Here is a 12,221-nt window from a genome sequence, read left to right on the forward strand (position 1 = left end):
GCTGGGAATGGCCATCGTGTTTTTGTGAAGTAATTGTTGAGCTCTTAAGAGAGTGTTTGAGGCTGTGCTACTCTGCTCAGAAGAAAAAGAATGAAGAATATAATTCTTCTAGAAGAACCTTCAATTTGGAAAACATCAAGGAAGCTGTGCCCTATTCTGCATAGACAGTAGTGGGATAAAGTTTGAGTAAGATAAGAGTTTCCTTAAGATGCTGTATTGCTAAACTATTTAAGAATATATGATCTTCCACATTCTCTAAGCCTTTTTTACATTATCGGATCATATAACTTTTCTGTCCAGAGGGGAGAAAAATATCTTTCCAATTCCAAGGCACTGTTGCAGTTACTTTTCTTCAGGAGCAGTGTTTTTTCACTGAGCAGTTAGCTCAGTGTTCTTCATAATACTGCAAGGATTACCCATAATAAGGAAAACAGATTGGTATGAGGGAGAGGCATAAAGGAGTAAAAGAACCAGAGAAAAAGTAAATAGTATTTTTATTATTTACAACATAAAATAATAATTGTGTGCATTTGCAAGGGGAGCTGAAAGGAAGCCCTAGCAACATTTTAGTCCAAGTCCTCTAGGTTGTATGCTGAGCTGAATAATCACAGAGATCTAAAACAAGAGCAGAACAAGTGAAAAAAATCTCTTCAGCTTGCTGTAGGCAAAGTGACAACACGTTATTTCATGGGTAGCTTTACCTGTGTTCCAGTCCTCAAGTCTCCCCTACCATGAGTACCTACCTATACCCACAACCTTTCCTTTTAAAAATACTCTAGCAAAGTTTTCCTTCTGTAGCCTGTAGCACACAGTCACATGAAGCTTAGTCATCTGATTATTTTTGTTCCCACATCCTGTATAGAGTCTAAAATTTATATGCATGTGCACATACATTTTTCTTCTTCAGAATAGGCTAGTGGAGCATTTCTTTAAAGACTCATTCAGGCAGATGTGTTCAGTCAGCTAATTTCCCACTCCTTTTTTCATCCTATCTGGAGCACTGTGTTTAAAAGGTGTTTTGCTCTTTGTAGCCTTTCTGGCTGTGCTTCTGCTGAGGGACATGCTGCAGGCCTGCTCCATGCACATTGGGTCTACAAGAAAGGACTAAGCGAGAGCAAAACATAGTGTTGAAAACAGAGTGAGGAGAAATACAGTTTAGGAGGAGGATTTGGAATAGCGATGACAAAAATAAAGGTGAAAAAAAAGAATGAAGTAACGAAACAAGGGTTAGTACCAGCACTAAGAAGAGGAGGAGGAAGGAAAAAGAAATTGAGGATATAAGAAGACATGAATGAAAGGAGAAAATTGATCCTGCCTGAAAAAGCATCACTACTTTTTTTGTGTGTGTGTCTTAAAAGCTCTAAGTTAAGCTTCAGAAGCAATGAGAGTGTTAAGTGTTGGTTTATTTTAGCTAGGTTAAAAAAAATACAGAACACAGGAGAGAAGAAGAGTTTATTTAAAGAGGCATTACAGACTTACAGGGAGGAGCCTGCTGCATGCTATCTCATGGGCTGAGATTCTAAACTTCCTGTCATTTCTGTTCAAGTTTCTTCTCCCTCCTCCTCCCAGTTAGCTGTAGACACACTTTCATAGAGCATAACCACTATTTTTTAGTCTTCCTTCAGGTGTAGGAATAAACACAATATATTTTACTCTGATTTACACATTGTACATTACCCTGACTATATATTTTTTTCCCCAGTAGTTTTTCCAAGCGTGAAAATGTTCAGTGGGGTGGCAAAAGCAGTTTCATTGAAGTAATCTAGAATTTCACCCTGAAAAAAGGAAACATTGGCTTTCATTCTTCACCAGACTTTTTGACGATCATGGGCCTGGAACAAGATTTATGTGTGCATGATTGTGTTCATTCTTTAGGAACAAGGGAAAGGGTGGGGGTTGCATAAATCTTGTGAATGACTATTTTTCCTCTTGGATAATCCAGTTTCTAGTCCAATACTCTACTTCTGTGGAACAACAATGCCACTGAAATCCTCTCCAATTTTACACAGTTCTGGTTTTAAATGTAGTTCCTGGAACAGTAAAACTATGAGAAAATTCTATGCATGCTATATATAACCGGCAGTTTTTTGAAGTTGTGTTCTTAACTGTGTGCTCTTCAAAATATAGTTTTAATGAAGATCTTTCTGTGTGTTGCATCAGTCTTGCACAATCCTTTCAGATTTGCAGGTCTGGTTTATTGCTTTCTCTTCAAATATAAGCGAATAAGAATGGATGTCTGCAGCAGAACAAGAAAAGAATGAGAGCAGTTCCCTTAAAAAGCTCATTCCTTGGATTCACACAGACAATTTCGTTGGCTAAATAGAGCTTTTTGTGTGAAACCCAACATGAAATAAAAGACGAAAGAGCACTATTCAATTAGTATAAAATTAGGAGTAATACAGTGGTTAACAGTATATAATATATACTGTGTCTCATTAGAAGTTGAAAAGACATGTATACCTCAGATAATAGAATGCAAGAATGTTAGTATTTAAAAAGCTGATTTTGTCCTGTGTGATAAATTAACATTATTTGATTTAAAATATATCAGTTGAGTCCACACTTCAGTATATACCTAAGCAAAATTTAACAGGATTGTGTTATAAAATAGGCTGATTTAAAAACAAACAAACAAAAAAGGCCATTGCTTTGTTAGGTGTTCTTAGTGCTCACTGCATTTCAGGATTTAGCTAATCTTTTTTTTTTAATCCTTTCTGAAGTTTTCAAGAACTCCCAGAATATGGTTGATAGTGTAATTCAAAAATGTTTAGCCCCACTTCTGTACACAGAAGCAGCTGGTTTTCAATTGCAAACTAGTAAGTCAAAATTTAATACATATGACTTTAGTCTGTACAAAATTTAAATCCCAGTAATCAAAGAACATGATGACCCTGTAGATATTACTACACTGAGACATCCATACTTTTTTAATTTCCTGAGCTAGCTAGTTCAAATGCTTCTGTACTATGTTCTATCTAAATAGTAGAGAAATCTGGGGAATTTTTTTTTTAAGTTGTCAGATAAATTTAAAGCCAGATCAATTCTAACCTTTAGTAAAACTTTTAGTCGCTGGTATTGATTCTGTTGTGCAGGCACGTCCCTACTATTTTTCTGGACAAGCAAAGGAGTAGGAGGACCCACTTCCACCTGGAGTCAAGAGTGAAGATTTTCTTGGCAAGGCTTGAAGGTGAAATGAACATCTTAACTGACTCGTTTTCTTTAACATGGACAGGGCATGGCCACTAATGCAGATTGGCTAGAGGACAGGCATGCTTTTTAGCTTCTCCTCATACAGATTTAAAAAAAAAATTCTGGAGGAGAGAAAAAAAAAAAAAGATATGGAATTAAATAGAATAAAACATCTTTTTTCCATAGGCAGATCACGCCAGACTTGCCTGCTTTCTTCCTGTGATACAGTAACTGCTTTTCTAAACAAACGAAATTGTTAAACTGAAGAAGAGGGGAATTAGTAAATTAATTGTCAGACTGGCAAAGAAGTACCTCAGAGGAAAATGTGGCAATATGTTGTGCTGAATGGCAGGGGGAAGTTGTTAGAGCTGTGTCCAAAAATTGATATTGAAACTGGTATTGTTTAATATTTTCATTAGTGCTCTTGGCACAAAAACTAGAACTTGTTAATGAAATTTGCTGACATCACAAAGTTGGGAAACAGTCCCTGTAGGGTGGTGTTGTACCAGAATAATTGGATGACCTTGAGGAGTAGAGAAATAAAATGGGATAAAGTAGAATAATATAAAGTACAAGGTCATGTGCTTAGGGACTAATAGGAAAGGCTCTCTGATATGAGCTCAGAGCTCGTTGGATGGAAGATGAGAGAATTTGAAAGAACTGGATGTATAAGACAAAGAAAAGGTGGCTGTGAGCCACTGAGTTGATGTTACTGTGGAAAATGTAAATTCAAGCCTAAGTAAATTCAGCCCTGTATTTCTTGTACAGATAAGGAATTACTAATGCCATGTGTTGTACATGTGGGTGGTGAAACTTTATCTCTAAAACTGAGAACAGATCTGGAAATCCACGTGCAAGAAATTGGACTTAGAATTCTGAGTTGTAAAAACAAATTTACAAAATCCCTACTAAAAGAGAGGAGTGGAACAGAGACGAAAAGAACTTGGACTGTTTAGTTTAGATAAGTGAAGTATAAAAGACTTTAGTCTTTGAATGTACTAGTTGATGCACATGTGAGAGGAAAGGAAGCTTGTTTTAATTAATAAAAAAAAAGTTTTGCGAAGAAATTACTCTAAGCTGGCTATGAATAAATTTAGATTGGAAATTAGAGGAAGTGTTTTTAACTGTCCAAGCCTCTAAACATTGCTAAGAGAAAATGTGATCATTGTATGACACAATGATCTATAGTGTGCAAGGGACACATTATAGAATGGAATTTTTTTTTTGTGCTTCAGTAAGCTGTAGTTGGAGCACACTCGGGTCTGAACTGTCTCATGCGTAGTAGCTCAAAACAACTGTAGGTTAAACCAGACCGATACAGGTGGTAGTGAGAATTGTTAGATTTCTCCACTGTGCTGCAAGTGACAGATATGAGCTCTGTGCCAAGCTGTTAGTGGTTTCTCTGGCCTCTTAGAATAAAAAGACAGCAGGGTTGGGTCAAACGCCTCCTGCTTTCATCTCACGGGACTGTAGAGTTGCAGGTTTGCTTTACCGCTTCCTTCCCACTGATGATCCTGATTTCCACATTTTCCGACCTCTGTGCCTGTTTTATAAGCCGTATCTGAATGAATGATAAAGTAACATCATTAAATCTGTGGAGACTTTTTTGCTTTTATTTTGAACTGTGTGTAGTATCACTTTCTTTTCAGCATCGATACGTTAATGAAATGTATTTGTATCATTGCAAAACCCTGCTAGAAAATAGCCACATTCCATTTAAGTTCAGTAATGCTTGCTATAATTGGTCAGCTTGCTCTTTGTATTTGAACAGCATGTTCTTAATTTTTTTCCTTGCCAGCAAGTAGTCAAAATGTTCTCATTAAGGACTTGAGGAATGACACATTGCTAGAATTCAGCTGCCAGAATTAAGCCTTATTTGGCTTCTTGACGTACAATAGGCCAGCCTAGGAAGAGCCTGTCATGCCTCAAATGTTTGTTTATAATCATTTGTAGTTATCTTGCATAGTCATCTTACAGTAATCTTGAGTGTAATGACTACAGTAACTACTGTTTAAAGTTAATATTTTGCCTAGTTTGAGTAACTTGGCTCTACAGAGAAACTTTACAAAGGAAAAGGAAGTAGAGTGATACTCTCTAGACTTCTGCATGGCTGCTGGCCTTCCCACCATGGGAATTCTTAGCCTGCTGCTGCTCTGTGTGCTACCGAAGATCTTCTCATTCCCTACACTGGCTTTTTAAGTCCTCTCCATTATTTTCCTGCTCCTACATCAGAATAACTGGGTGCATTGTCTTGCAGAAGCCTCCCGTCATGTTATGAGATTTGAATTTAAATTTTTTTTTCTTTTCGGAAGATGACTGTCCAGATGTCCTTCAGAACTCCAGAGAAATCCAGTTCTAAATTATGCCTTCCACACAAAGCAGCCTGAGGGCATTCCTGCGTTAATGAGTACAGCCAGCTCTGAACTGGCAAAGTTCAGGCTGTTCTTTGTACAAACTCCATTGGATATTTTAATCTCCATTTGCTTTTGAAAGAATAGTTGGCTCACAATATTCAGACTTATTTTTACTCTTACAGTGATTTATAATTTCTCCTCCTCTCGCAAGTGTTATTTAACTTTGTCTCACAATGTCTCTGTGAAGTAGGGAAGTATTGCAAATGTTGGGCCAGGTGTTTTGGATGAATAGTTTGTTCACAGGAAATGCAATTTCCATCTGAAAACAAAATATTTGTGAATTCATCTTGAATTTATTCGTAGTTTTGGCCAAAAATAACTGTAAGAGGGAACTTATTTGGACTTTTTAAAAACTAAAGTTACATCTTTCTATTTAAAAATCAGATACTAATTTGTTGATACTTTTATCAGTTAAAATCTGCCCACTGTAGAATGAAATCTGTTATTTCAAGTAAAATGCAAGCAGAATGTTATTCTACTAGTCATGGTTCTTCTACTCATTCTGCACCATCACCTGGAATATTATATATGTACTCATGTAAACCCATTTTTTACTTACCTTTTTTTTCCCCATTAAATTTATTGCTTTGGAAAACAAACAAACAAGCAAACCAACCCCCCCCCCCCCAAAAAAAAAAAAACAAACCACAAACTTATACAGCCTGAATTAGTATTTCTATTTTATTAATAGGAAAACTGGGGAACAAATTTTATATGTTGTGTCCAAAACCAGTCTGTGACGGACCTGGGTACAAAGCTTGAATTTTTTGGACTTTTTTTCCCCAAGACTTTTCTTGTGTTCTAATCAATAAAGTGAAAGTTTCCTTTCTCTGTTATCCATTTTCCTTAACTTTGTGTAATAATCCTAGCTTACCGAAAAATTCCTTTGATACACTGTGAGGTGATGTGTACTTAACATGTGAAACATGATGAATGTGGATGCGGGAGGGTGAGCTCTCACTGCATAGGATCAGGAGTCTTGCCAAAGGCGTAGCTGAGGTCAGGCTTTTGTGTTCCCTGCAGCGCCCGTACTCTGTGTGGGAGGTTTTAAGTTAACCCTGGCTCTCTCTGGTTTTAACTTATGTTTTAAGTGTTCTCACTCACATGTGGAAATTGGCTTCCCTCTAACTGCTCCGGTAGTGGGTATTTTGATCTAAATTAATAAACATCTGTACTAACAGCACTTAATAGAATTGTCATCCTACTCTAACACATGAATTTTGGAAGACAGAGAGCATTTCATAGGACTGTCAGATCCTTCTAATCTATTATCCGTCTTTGACAGTGCCCAGTAGAAGGTATTTGTAGAAGGAAATCTGCTAAATGTGGCATGATCTTTCTTACACAACTTTCTGGTGATAAACTCCGGATTCAGATCACATAGTAGCCATTAGCCATAATAGGCATAGTCACCGCTATGCATTTGTTTAATCCTGTTCTGAAGTTGTTAATAGTTTTTGACCCAAAGCACCAAACCTATAGCACCAGGTTCCACAGCTAGGCATGTGTTACAAAAGTATTTATTCTGTAATTTTAAACTTAGTTCCTTAAAATTTTTTTAAAAGTCAGTTCATTCCTGTGTTATTGTTCCCTTCTCCTCCATACCATTTGTGGAGATCTCTGTCATAACTTCCTTTGTTTGTGTTTAGATGGTCTAATTACCGTTTCCTTGCAGAGAACTTTTCTTTTTGTTTTCTGAGTCTCCTCTATTCTACTCTTAAACCATGCTACCTTTTTTGGAGGGAAGGGTTAGAGCTCTGTAGTAGTTTTTACTTAGTCTGATGCTTAGCCTGCAGGCTGTTTAAAATAAATGTATTATTTCTTTGAATGTATTTTACCCTTTCAGTAGCTTTTTAATTTCCTTTTAATAAGAGTATTTTATATGCAACTTTTGATCTTAAACTATATTAGTATGCTGGCTGCATTTTATAACTATTTTTTAAATTTATAGTCTCAGACCCAATTACATAAGAGCTCTGTGGCAAACATATGATTTATAAATAATTTAGAGCACTTTATTTGTTTTTTAACAGTATGTAGCCTCTGGGAATAATGAAGGAGTCAGCACTACATGGCTTGTCAGCCCTATGGGGGTCTTCTGGTATTTCTGTCTAGACTGCTAATAATTTATGGACCCCACATTGAGAAATTAAAATCTAGCATACGTGGGGTTTTATGCTCCACATAAAATACAGTCTTAATGTATTTCAAGAAGTATATTTTATCCTGTTGTCCTAGGTACAGCCCAGAATATTTTGTGCAGGTTAGTAAGACCATCTAAGAACTGAAGCAGAGCACATGTTCATGGCTGGTCTGAAAATAGTTTTTAAAAGAGCTTAGTAGATATGTGCTCTTTTCCCCCCTACAGTTCCATGCTGTTACCCAGAGCATTTCTGAGGCATTATTAGGGTTGTTTACACTTCATCATATGTACGGTGCAAAATGAACTGCGTACGTAGTTAGGCCCAGCTCTATAATCCAAGTGGCATGGATTTCAAACACAAATACACGTCTGAGATGCAATAAATGCCATGAATGCTGAAATTCTGTCATTGCAGAGGTCAGTGCCAAAACCCTTGTTTGATTTCACTGTGATCAGAACTCCATCTCCAGCGTGTTTTTCCTGCTTCTGATTGAGACAATGCCTATTGATTAAAACACAGAGATACTTTGAGACAATAGAATAATAATTTATTTCCACAATTGTCAGTTGTATGGGATATGCAGGAAGGAAAGCAGCCAAGACATGCTGACATATTTAAGATGTCTAAGAAGTCAGTATGCAGTTAAATACATACATCCGAAGTAAAAGGTATAAAAAAAATGTTTCTGGATGGTAATAAAGTAGAAACATGAATTGTTCATTTCCTGGTAGTGATATGCAATCTCTATTACACAACAAACAGAAAACACATCAGCTGCAGTATCTTTGTTGAAACTGGGAGAGAGGCCATATGGGCTTTTATTACCTCATTCATGCAAACATACCTTATAGCAGACATAAGCAAACAGCACATCATCAGACATCAATGTTGGAGAGACTGGCCTGCTGGATCCAAGAATGAATTTCAGACTATCTACTGTGAGTAGTACTTCCGAAATTATTTCAGTGCTGCCAGTGAAGGACTTGCATATTGAGGCAATTCAACCTATTAGCTTAGCTAAAGTGAAGTGAAATATGAACATGTATTTTTTTATGAGTCTGACCAAAGTATGTGAAATACGAATGTCATAAGTGACACCAATGAGCATAGTTTCAGGCCATAACTGTATAGGGTTAAAACACAAACTCCTTCTGATGACTATTATTGCTGATAGCAATTGATCCTCAACAGTGCAGACAGTACAGGCCATGTACCCTGGCTTTTTTGTGTCAGAAGAGGTTTAAGGTACATATGTTTTTAAAAAACACTTATATTCATGGAGCTACGCAGAAGTGTACATCTCTTAATTCTTTTTACATACTATAATCACAGAGTATTTTGTAGAGACTGGGAAACAGAGGTCTATTTCTTCCGTTCACCACCTTTTTAGTGAAAACTTTAAAATTAATTTTGAAGTTCCCTTTATACTGCTGCAATGAGTACTCTAATGTAAATAAAAATGAGGGAAAAAAATTTGGGAGCAAAGACTTCTAGGCATTTTAAACTATACGTTTACTCCTACCACATTTCTGCCTTTTCATCAGACCCTTCAGTCCCTTTCTCTTTTGGAAGCAAATATGAGTGTCTTGTGATAAAGTGTTCTTGATGTTATAAGCACAAGTTCTATAATATTTATATACCTCTGATAATTTGTTTGTGTAAAGCTCTTGCTCATGTTTTTTCATTTAATCTGTTCTTTCAGCTGTATTCCATACAGCTAAAAGAAGCTTTCAGAAGCACCACTATAAATTTAAAAAATATTTATTTATTGATCTTTCCAGACCTGTAACTAAAAAAACCTTTATTTTCTCACTTCAGAGCCATCTCTTTGCCTACAAAAATTAACAAAATCTTGATCTCTGAAGTTCTTTGTTATTAGTTACCTAAAGCTAGTCTTTCCTCTAGTTATAGGAGATGTTTCAAGTGCCGTATAAGTGTATCACAAAATTAACGCAGGTGCTAAAGCCCATTGAATTTAATAAAGAATCTTTGAATTCCCAACCTTAACAAGAGATCTTACTTTGTGGCAAAGGAATTGGTTTTTTTTTGGCAGAGAGATTTGTTTATTGCAGTGGGACTTACACAATAAGGCTACATCTAGGCTGATGCAGCCAGAGAACATTCCTGGACACTGGCACTACTCCTCTGTGCTGTTGAATACTTAGCACATTGCGCAGTCCTTCTGCCAATTAACGCTCTCCCAAACAGTTCCCAAGCATGGTTCAACAGTTTAGAGTGGTCAAGGGCCTGTTCCCAATAGGTAGTTTGCCAAAAGCCACCCACTATGGGAAGATCAAGTAGTATGCCTGCAGCCTCTTCTCTGACAGCTGGCCTCCGTTTTAAGAGTGATCTGGGCACATCTGGTTTACTAGTGTGTATGTAGCTCTGTGGTGGCAGAGCTAGGAAAGCAGGAGGCACAGAGTTCTTATTCTTCTGCTGCAGCTGTTAACTGTAGCTGTGTGTTGAATTAGAGCTACCAATTTTACTGTGACATGGCTCATTTCAGAAGTGTCAGGCAGAATTTGAGGACTTAAGGACTGTCGGTAATTTCCAGCCACATCTAATGCTGTTATTTGGACCATCAACTGAACACATGCATACCAGTCTCAGTACTTCTCCAACATCTTAAGTCTCCTGAGCGCTTTCTGCGCCAGTGGATTGGTAGATGTTTTGGAAAACTAAAGGTACGATTATGTCTTGTGTAAGAAGCAAGGTGGCATGTTCTGCATGTATAGGTTCTTTTTACAGAGTATACTGTAAAAATGATGTATCCCTTCTTCACAGTCATCACTGTGTATATGCTCTGTACCAATTTTCTCATATTTCTGTTCAAACAGGCTTATGAATGCTTATGCTGGCTCATAAAAAGCAAATTCTTCCAGAACTTGTTTTTGTTGCTCCTCACTACAGGTTTCTTTTCTTTAGCCTTTGCATTTTTAGCCATGTAGAATTTACATTTTTGTTGTTGTCCATATAATTGTTGTACAACATGCACAGTTAAAGTCCCCAAACTAATCCCTTGCTGGGAAAGTCTTCTCAGTTATTGAGGTTGGTTTTTTTTCTTTCATAAATTCGTTCAGGGCCTGTACATTTCTTTCTGCAGTTTATGTGACAGAGTAAATTAAAGAAAATAGATGACAGAATTTCCTTTGCCGACTACCTGCCTGGAAACCAGATATGAAATGTGGAAACCATTTTTATTGGCACAAATTTCAGCCATTAAAGTTTGGGCAAAATTTTTGCTGATCTTTCCACTTTAAATCTCATTGCTTCAGATGTTGACATTCTTTCTGAAATATTCACTTTTGTAGCTAACACCACCAAAACCATTAATAAGGAAAATATCAGGAAAAGCATTATTTTATTTGTTTATCATCATCTTCTTCTGTGGGTTTCATTTTGAGATAAAATTTAATTAACATGTTACCATAGAGCTTGCAAAATTTTATGAATACTCTGATTTAAAGAAAAAAATACTGTCTGAGGTACCCAGAAACCTCTTGGGTGTTGCATGCATGCTTAGAGACCATAATGCCCTGGAAAAGCATCTAGGATATGTGAAACAAGAGTGGCCTGTTGGTTGAGGTAAAGGCTCCTGTTTCAAAACACATACACACTAAACTGTGTATTAGAATATCCAACCTGCAGATGTTGGATACTTCTCAAACGTGAAAGCATTTAGAAACAACCAATTATTAAACTGATGCTTGCCTCTTACTAGAATGTAGTTGTAGCCTGAAAAATGACACTGAAAAAATAGCATCCTCTTACTGATTTTTGCCTGCCACTTGTGTAGTCACGGATGCTTAATATGAGTCTGATACTTGTATTTCTAAAATGTCAGGGCTTGCCAGCGTATCAAAAGCAAGAAAATTTGCGTGCTTTTAAGTCCCAGTGTATGCTATGGCTGTAGGGGAAAAGGTGTATGAAATTTCTAGTAACAAAAGCATTTGTGGTAATGTAGCTCAGGGATACTAATTTGGTGTGTTTGACATAACCAGTCGTTGGTGGGTTTTTAGCTGTGATTAACAGAAACATTCTAGACTTATCCCTGTACTTTTTCATATCACTGTCATCTTTGTCATTGCCAAATTTACTGCATTTTCTATAAACAAATCGAGGTGACGTGGATACTGATGTCCATAATCAGAGCTAAGAATCAGAAAGGAGGAAAATGGCCTAAACTCGCTGTCACTGAAGTAATGACAAAATTCTTAACTTCGGTTTAAAGCAGGGTTGGGAAAAACCCATTAATTTGTCAGAGTTTACCTTGAGCAGGCAGCACTTGGAGTGCACTGAGTGCACTGTTGTGGTATGGTTTAGTTGTTTTACCATAATCAACAACCCTATTGAACCAAATCACTTCATAGTAGTGTCACTTTTTTTTTCTCAATACGCTTGTTCTTAAGTGACAGGCAAGGATTTTAAAAATATTGTAGTTTTTGCTGAAGTGAGGGAAGAACATGTAGACACA

This window comes from Phalacrocorax carbo, chromosome 4 (genome assembly GCF_963921805.1).
Source record: "Phalacrocorax carbo chromosome 4, bPhaCar2.1, whole genome shotgun sequence".
NCBI lineage: Eukaryota > Metazoa > Chordata > Aves > Suliformes > Phalacrocoracidae > Phalacrocorax > Phalacrocorax carbo.